Consider the following 8,204-nt stretch of genomic DNA (forward strand, 5'->3'; position numbering starts at 1 on the left):
CTAATGTGATCATGGGATGCACAAACAGGGGGATCTCATGTAGGAGGAGAGGATATTGTAGCTCTGTATTTGTCTCTGCTGTGATCACAGCTGAAATACCATGCTGAGTGCTGGTGTCCACAATTCAAGAAGGATGTTGATAAATTGGAAGGTTCAGAGAAGAGCCACAAGAATGATTAAAGGATTGGAAAACCTGCCTTATAATGATAGACTACAGGAGCTCAATCTATTTAGCTTAATAAAAAGACGGCTAAGGGGTGACTTGATTACAGTCTATATGCATCTACATAGAAAACAAATATTTAATAATGGTTTCGTCAATCTAGCAGAGAAAGGTCTGACACGATCCAGTGGCTGGAAGGTGAAACTAGACAAATTCAGACTGGAAATAAGGTGTACATCTTTAACGGTGAGAGTAATTAATCATAGTAACAATTTACCAAGCGGCGTGGTAGATTCTTCTTCACTGACAATTTTTAAATCAAGATAGGATGTTTTTCTGCTAGTTCTGTTGTAGGTATTTTGTGCTATGCAGGAGGTCAGATGAGGTAGATGATCACAATGTTCCCTTCTAGCCTTAGAATCTAAGAGTTCAAAACCCAAACTCAGATTCAACTGTTGCCCCACAGTCTTCCAATGGGCCAAACCAAACCCCCAGCTCTAAATACCCCAGGGCCTGGGGTGCTTCATAATCCATGCATCATGAACCCAGTTCGACACACGTCACCTCTTGAGCCACTAGAGGGACGTAAGATGTTTCCTCGAGCCAGAACATTGAGGTGTCAGATCCAACCTGGCCTGTGCTGTGCTAAGAGAACCCAGAACCAGCAGGCCGGGCCTAGGCTGGATCGGCATGGACAACCCTGCTTGTGGTGATTCTGTGAGCGTCTCTCTGGCCTGTCTGCAGGAGGGCAGATTGGATGATGTGAGCAACCTTGACATCTCTGAGCAGCTCCGGGCGCAGGAGTGGAGCTGCTGGGGGGCAGTATAAGGGGTCACTACAGTCACTGCCTCTGTGGGTACTGGCTTCCAAATGGGATGTGTTCACGGTTCTCCCACTAGGAGCTTTTAGAAACCCCTTGGCACGATTTGCAAGGCTGGAGGTTTTAACACAGGCAGCAGTTTTGCTAAGTGTGTGAGAGAACGTGCACGTGCACGCAGGCTGAGTTCAGCGAGACATTGATTTCTTCGGTGGCAAACCGAAAAATCCGAAAAAATATTTTTGGTTCATTTCAAACCAAAACAACTTTTTTTTGCTTTTCTTATCAAAATGGAGAACTGACAACACTGAATGAAATATTTTGACATTTTCCATTGTTTTCCCAACCAAAACTATTTGCGAATTCAGGCTGAGTTTGCCAAATAGTCTTGGTTCTGTCCCCAAAAATGCATTTTTCTCTGAATTTACTCTTTGAGACAAAATATTTGCCCAGCTCAGTGTGCAGAGCCCAGCACAGTATGGCCTCTAGACAAGACAAGACAACTGATAAAGCACAAGGCATCCTGCTCTTCTACTGGATCTGAGCCCATGGCAGCTCCAAGCTATGGACCAGGGCGCCTTGTGGCGCTGAGGCAGCTGTTTCAATGGCCCATTTCCCCCAAACCTGTGAAACCTGTGGGAGTTCCCCCAGGGGATCGCAGACCCAAACGCGCCAGCTCTGCCATGTAGCACTAAGAGCCGACTCACAAGGAGCTGCTCCACAGGGACAACAGTGCAATCTTGACAGGTTTCAGAGGGGTAGCCGTGTTAGTCTGTATCAGCAAAAACAACAAGGAGTCCGGTGGCACCTTTGAGACTAACAGATTTATTTGGACATAAGATTCTAGGCCACGAAAGCTTATGCCCAAATAAATTTGTTAGTCTCTAAGGTGCCACAAGGACTCCTCGTTAGTGCAATCTTGGTAATCAAAGCTTCCCACTCCCTTCTCCCATGATTTGACCAGCACTGAAATAGTTAACAGTGCTGACATTCAAAGTCCCAGCACTGGCCTTTGGGTGAGCCCACAATGAGATGATGGGGCAGTTCACACCTTTCCCAGCTATGGCTTCAGGCGTTGGAAAGTCAGAGGCCCCTGTCAGGACAGCTCCCTCTAGTCACCCGAACTCAGGCAGCCGGTGCTGCATCTCTTGAGTCATCTTTTGACAATTTCCTCTGCAACCGTAACAGCCAGAGACCGGTGTTTTTAAATGACAGCAGAGATTCTAGGGAACAATTGTGACACCTCCCGGCGCCCTCTAGCTCCTGCTTTGCCCCCCAGCAAGGGGCGCTCCCGCACTTTGGGAAACCTGGAACCCTTCCAAATGAAGGATGGTAGACAAGGGTCCATCCACCACACTACAGACACAATGGAGCCAGGGAACCAGGGCCGGCTCTAGGCACCAGCAAACCAAGCACGTGCTTGGGGCAGCACATTTTCAAGGGCAACATTCTGGCCATTTTTTTTTGTGTGCTTCCGGCAGCAAACGCCTAGAGCCGGCCCTGGCAGCAGAAGCATGTCGTGCGCGCGGGGGGGGCGCCCTGTAGCCGCTGCGGTTCACGCCGCGGGGGAGCAGCGCCCACACTTTGTGGCTGGGCCGGGCAGGCTTCGAGCGGGGGACACTCAGGCTGGGGGACACCCCACGGGGCACACGGAGCCGCCTGCAGGTGCCACAGGGCGGCCGCCCCCAGCGCTGCAGCCGGGGCTGGGCGAAGCGGCCCAAGCCACCCAGGGACTGTGGCAGGGCGGCCAGAAGCAGCAGCAGCGGGGCCATAGAGGGCTGGGCGCTGCCGTGCGGGGCCCGCATCCCGCTCTCCGGGGCTCCGCTGCCTCTGGGGCTACCCTGCCCCGGCTCCTCAGCCCTCTGTGGGGGCGGTCCCCCGGCTCTGCCCTCCCAGGTCCCGGCCAGTCCTGGAGGCGGGAGCCCTGGATGGAGGGACCCTGGGCTGAGACGCGGCCCGGGAGCCCCGCTGCTTACCCCGACCCTGCCAGCGCCGGACCGGCTGGAGGTGAGGGGGGAGCAGGCAGAGTCATCACTGGTGGGGGGGAGCCCAGGGCTGGGGTGGCGGGGGGTGCGGGTGGGAGGGGGGAATAGAGAACCCAGGGCAGCCAAAAAATTTTTTGCTTGGGGCGGCCAAAAACCTAGAACCGGCCCTGCAGGGAACCCAGGGGCAAGATGTTTCCAGTCTGTGGGATGGATGGGAGAGCTGCCCGTGAGCTGGCTAAAGAGGGAAACTCTCCCAGGAACAAATGCTTCCGGGGGAACTGACTGGCCTCGTGGAGGGTTATGGCCTCTTGTGCAGGTTCTGAGGCCTACCTCACTGCTTCAAGAGCACCCCCTCTGCTAGGACAACGGCCTGTGGATGAGGCCTAATCAGGTTAGAACACCATGCTCTAGCCTGGGATCTTAACCTGCTCCTACCAGACAGCTCCCTCTCATAATGTGAGCAGCCCCACAGCCGCAGAAAGTCATTGCTTTGAGGGTGGGGATCAGTCTAATTCCTAGTGGCCCTGTTGCGGATCCACAGGGTCTATGGCCGGCCTGTAACCTGTCCCTTGGGAGTGACCCTGGTAGTTCCACAGGGCCAAGCCCATGGCTTCCACAACTCGAGAACTCAATCCTTGTCTCTCTCCTTGGCTCCCCACAGAGAAAACAGCCAAGCCAGACCCCTGCCGGAGGCTTGTACTGACATTGTCCGCTTCAGGGCACAGCGCCCTCAGGGAGGATTTGAAGCACCACCAGCAGCCTTTCAAAACAGAGCAGGGTTTTTTAGTGAACTGGAACCCAGCATGGGAAGTCCTTAGGTCAGCAGAGAGAAATAAAGTTAAAGACAGAGTCCATCTGGCCAAGCCAGAGCAATCCACCAGCCAAGTGCTCAGGACGCCAGTTCTGATTCTGGCTCTCTATCTCACTCCGTTCGACCCAGGTGAGAGCAAGCCAGCCTCTTCCAAAAGCCAGCTCGGATTCCCTTCCTCCACCTCTTAGTGGAGTTAGTCCTTTGTCTTCAGGCAGAGCCTGGCAACTTCTCACACTGTAGTGTCAACTGTTCAGTACTTGGGGCTTCTATTGTCTTTTCAGATTCTCTGTTGTTAGGGATGGGTTCCCACCAGTTCTTTAAGGACCCATCCTCCCACCCCAGACAGTGACTTAACTCTTTTGCATCCACTGGGTAGCAACGCAAAGTACAGAGGGAAACCACAGTACAGGTAGGAGTCACAAAAATATTACAAGCAACAAAGAGTCCTGTGGCACCTTATAGACTAACAGATGTATTGAAGCATAAGCTTTCGTGGGTGAATACCCACTTCGTCAGACGCATGTAATGGAAATTTCCAGAGGCAGGTATAAATATGCAGGCAAGAATCAGTCTGGAGATAACGAGGTTAGTTCAATCAGGGAGGGTGAGGCCCTCTTCTAGCAGTTGAGGTGTGAACACCAAGGGAGGAGAAACTGCTTTTGTAGTTGGCTAGCCATACACAGTCTTTGTTTAATCCTGAGCTGATGGTGTCAAATTTGCAAATGAACTGAAGCTCAGCAGTTTCTCTTTGAAGTTTGGTCCTGAAGTTGTTTTTGATGTGGTGGAATTCTTCCAGAGTCTCCTTCCCATGGGTCCAGATGATGAAGATGTCATCAATGTACCATAGGTAGAGAAGGGGCGTGAGTAGACGAGAGCTGAGGAAGCGTTGTTCCAGGTCAGCCATACAAATGTTGGCATATTGTGGGGCCATGCGGGTGCCCATAGCGGTGCCACTGGTCTGGAGGTATATATTGTCACCAAATTTGAAATAATTGTGTGTGAGGATAAAGTCACAGAGCTCAGCAACCAGTTGTGCTGTGTCATCATCAGGGATACTGTTCCTGACAGCTTGTATTCCATCTGTGTGTGGGATGTTTGTGTAGAGAGCCTCCACATCCATGGTGGCTAGGATGGTGTTTTCTGGAAGATCACCAATGCATTGTAGTTTTCTCAGGAAATCAGTGGTGTCACGGAAGTAGCTGGGAGTGCTGGTGGTGTAAGGTCTGAGTAGAGAGTCCACATATCCGGATAGTCCTTCAGTGAGAGTGCCATCAGAATATCTGCACTTTGCCACGGGCCCTAACTGGCCGCCTGGCTGGCAGTGCCAGGAAAGAGGTGAGGACCGAGCTGAGCTGTTTGCGGGGCAGTGCGAGAATCTTCCATTGCCATTTGCGTGTTGGGAGATAAGGAGATGAATGAGCCTCCAGCGCTGACTCTCTAGCACCTCCCACCATCAAGACCACCACACACAGTGGCTTACTGGCCAGTTGATCATGATGTACATCACAAGAACACCTAGGGGCCCAACTGAGATTAGGGCCCTGTCATGCCAGGCGCTGCACAGACACAGAGCAAGAGATGTCCCTGCTCCAGGGGCTTCACAGTCTGAATGGACAGGACAGACACAGGGTGGGTGGGGAAACAGGGCAAGCAACTTGCCTAAGTCACACAGCAGGCCAGGGAATAGAAGCCAGGTCTGAGAACTCCCGAGTCCCAGGCCATGGGCATCGCTGCCTGCTTGACTCACTTGCTGAGCCCAAGAGGCAGTAGGGAGCCAGATTGTCAATAGCCAGGATCCCAGGATTGACTTGCATTCCCTTGGAATCTATCACAATTGCAAGTGTTCCCAGCATGGCACCCACCAGAGCTCTCTAGGGAAACCACCAGCTCCAGAGTCCTCAGCGCCATCAGGAGTCTCCCATCCAGGCACTGACCCAGTACAGCCCTACTGAACGAGGGGAGCACCCAGGCCCCAGCCCAAGCTAGCATTAAGGATCCCCCCTGTGTTGTCTGCGTCAGCTCCTGTAGGATGATGTCACTGAGCATTCTGAAAGCTCCTTTGCCATTGGCCAGGCCCTCAGTGACACCTGCACCCAGTTCCAGAACTTAAACCATGCAACTGTTTGGCCTTGATTCCATGGGAATGGCAGGGCCCCATCATTGCACAGTGACCCCCAGTCTGAGCCACGTAAGGAGCCATATAAGCCAGCCATAGCCACCACCGGGGGGAGCTTGTTTTCATACTTGGGAATAGATTGAAGGGAGGATTTTATCTGAGAGATAAGGTAGGAATTTGCCCTCACCTGTGCTAAATAAGTGGCCTATAAAAGGAGCTGAACACTGCTTAATGAGCAGAGCAGGAGTGGCTGGGAGGACACAACTTCCAGAGAAGGACTTTCTGTGAGGTGGTGAGTACAGACAAGACTCTGTGGGAAGAGTTATGGTGGAGTAAAATCAGGGTTTGGTGCTTAAAATTAGCCTGAAAGACACTTAAAGAGATTGTGTCTCTGGGATTCCCTAATCAGGTATCTGGTTTCTAGCTCCAATGCTGGTCTCTCTTTACTCAGAGGGTTAGGGGCTGGGAGGGGAAGTAGCTGCTGTGGAAACCTCCTCCTGCGAAAACTGGAGGTGGGAGTTGGAAAAATCTAAAGGCAGCCCAAGCTTCTGAACTGAGTAGCATTGCAGCTTGAGTTGAGATCCTGGGAAGGGGGGTAGAGAGCTAGCAAAGGCTCTTATAAAATATTCAGTGGGAGGCTTTCTAGCCCCCTTAGCCTGTTGAAGCTGTGATAACCGCAATACCTAGCTTTTCTACTGAGCCAAAACACTATGCAGCTCAAAGTGCTTGGTGCTTGGCAACAGCAGTGCAATGCTGTCCCCATTTCCTCGCTGTAATGCTGCAGTATGTGTGCTGGGCTTCTTAGCTCTATGAGCCAGGTCCTTGTGCTGACCCTGTAAGGCAGGAGTTCATAGCATATCAGGGTTGGAAGGGACCTCAGGAGGCCATCTAGTCCAACCCCCTGCTCAAAGCAGGACCAACCCCAACTAAATCATCCCAGCCAGGGCTTTGTCAAGCCAGGCCTTAAAGATTCCACCACCTCCCTAGGTAACCCATTCTAGTAGTGCTTCACCATCCTCCTAGGAAATAGTTTTTTCCTAATATCCATCCTAGACCTCCCGCACTGCAACTTGAGACCATTGCTCCTTGTTCTGTCATCTGCCGCCACTGAGAACAGTCTAGCTCTATCCTCTTTGGAATCCTCCCTTCAGGTAGTTGAAGGCTGTTATCAAATAAATCCCCCTCACTCTTCTCTTCTGCAGATTAAATAAGCCCAGTTCCCTCAGCCTCTCCTCATAAATCATGTACCCCAGCCCCCTAATAATTTTTGTTGCCCTCTGCTGGACTCTCTCCAATTTGTTCACATCCTTTGTGTAGTGGGGGGGCCTAAAACAGGACGCAATACTCCAGACGTGGCCTCACCAGTTCTCAACCTTTTCTTTCTGAGGCTCCCACAACATCCTATTAAAAACTCCACAGCCTGCAGTTTTTCTACATATAAAAGCCAGGACCAGCATTAGGGCTTAGCAAGCAGGCAACTGCCCAGGGCCCCATGCCACAGGGGGTCCCATGAAGCGAAGTTGCTCAGGCTTCAGCCCCTGTTGGTGGGGCTTGGAGCCCCTGGCTTCAGCCTCATGCAGTGGAGCTTTGGCTTTCTGGGTGCCGGCAAGCCTAATGCTGCCCCTGCTTGGTGCCCCCCCCCGAAACCTGCTGGTGGCCCCCCCAAAGGGTCTGTTCCCCTGGTTGAGAACCACTGCTGTAAGGCACTGGGGACCTGATCTGCCTTGCCTGGCCCCTTGTGCCATTGCAGGCCGGCATTGAGGTGAAGTGGCTGTGAAATGCCACTAGCCCAGGATGGGCATTGACAGGCATAGCTATAATGGTATAACACTAGACTAGTCCTGCCAGTCAGCTTCCCAGTGTAGCCAAGCAACACTGCTCAAATGGAGCAAAGTTCTCTTGGTGCTTTGCATACACGTAGGGTTACCATTCGTCCGGATTTACCCAGACATGTCCTGCTTTTTGTGTTAAAAATAGCGTCCGGGGGGGAATTTGTAAATCACTAAAAATGTCCGGGATTTCCCCCCCATGCAGAGCGAGGCACGGCTGGGAGGGCTGCAGGAAATTCAGCCACTCGCATGGGGCTCTGGCAGCCAGAGCCCTTCCCCCGCAGCTTGCCGGGCTGGACTCCGGAGCAGCTGTAGAGCTCCTCCTCCCCGTCCGTCCCCCGTCCGTCCCCCCCCCCCCCCCCCCCCCCCGCATTCTGAGCCGGCCGGCCTGCCGGGCTGTTTGCATCGGGCCTCGGCAGCTCCTCCTCCCCTGCTGCCCAGCGCCCCGCTCTGGCAGCACTGGGTGGGGTGGGACCGGGTTGT

Source organism: Emys orbicularis, chromosome 19, assembly GCF_028017835.1.
Source record: "Emys orbicularis isolate rEmyOrb1 chromosome 19, rEmyOrb1.hap1, whole genome shotgun sequence".
NCBI lineage: Eukaryota > Metazoa > Chordata > Testudines > Emydidae > Emys > Emys orbicularis.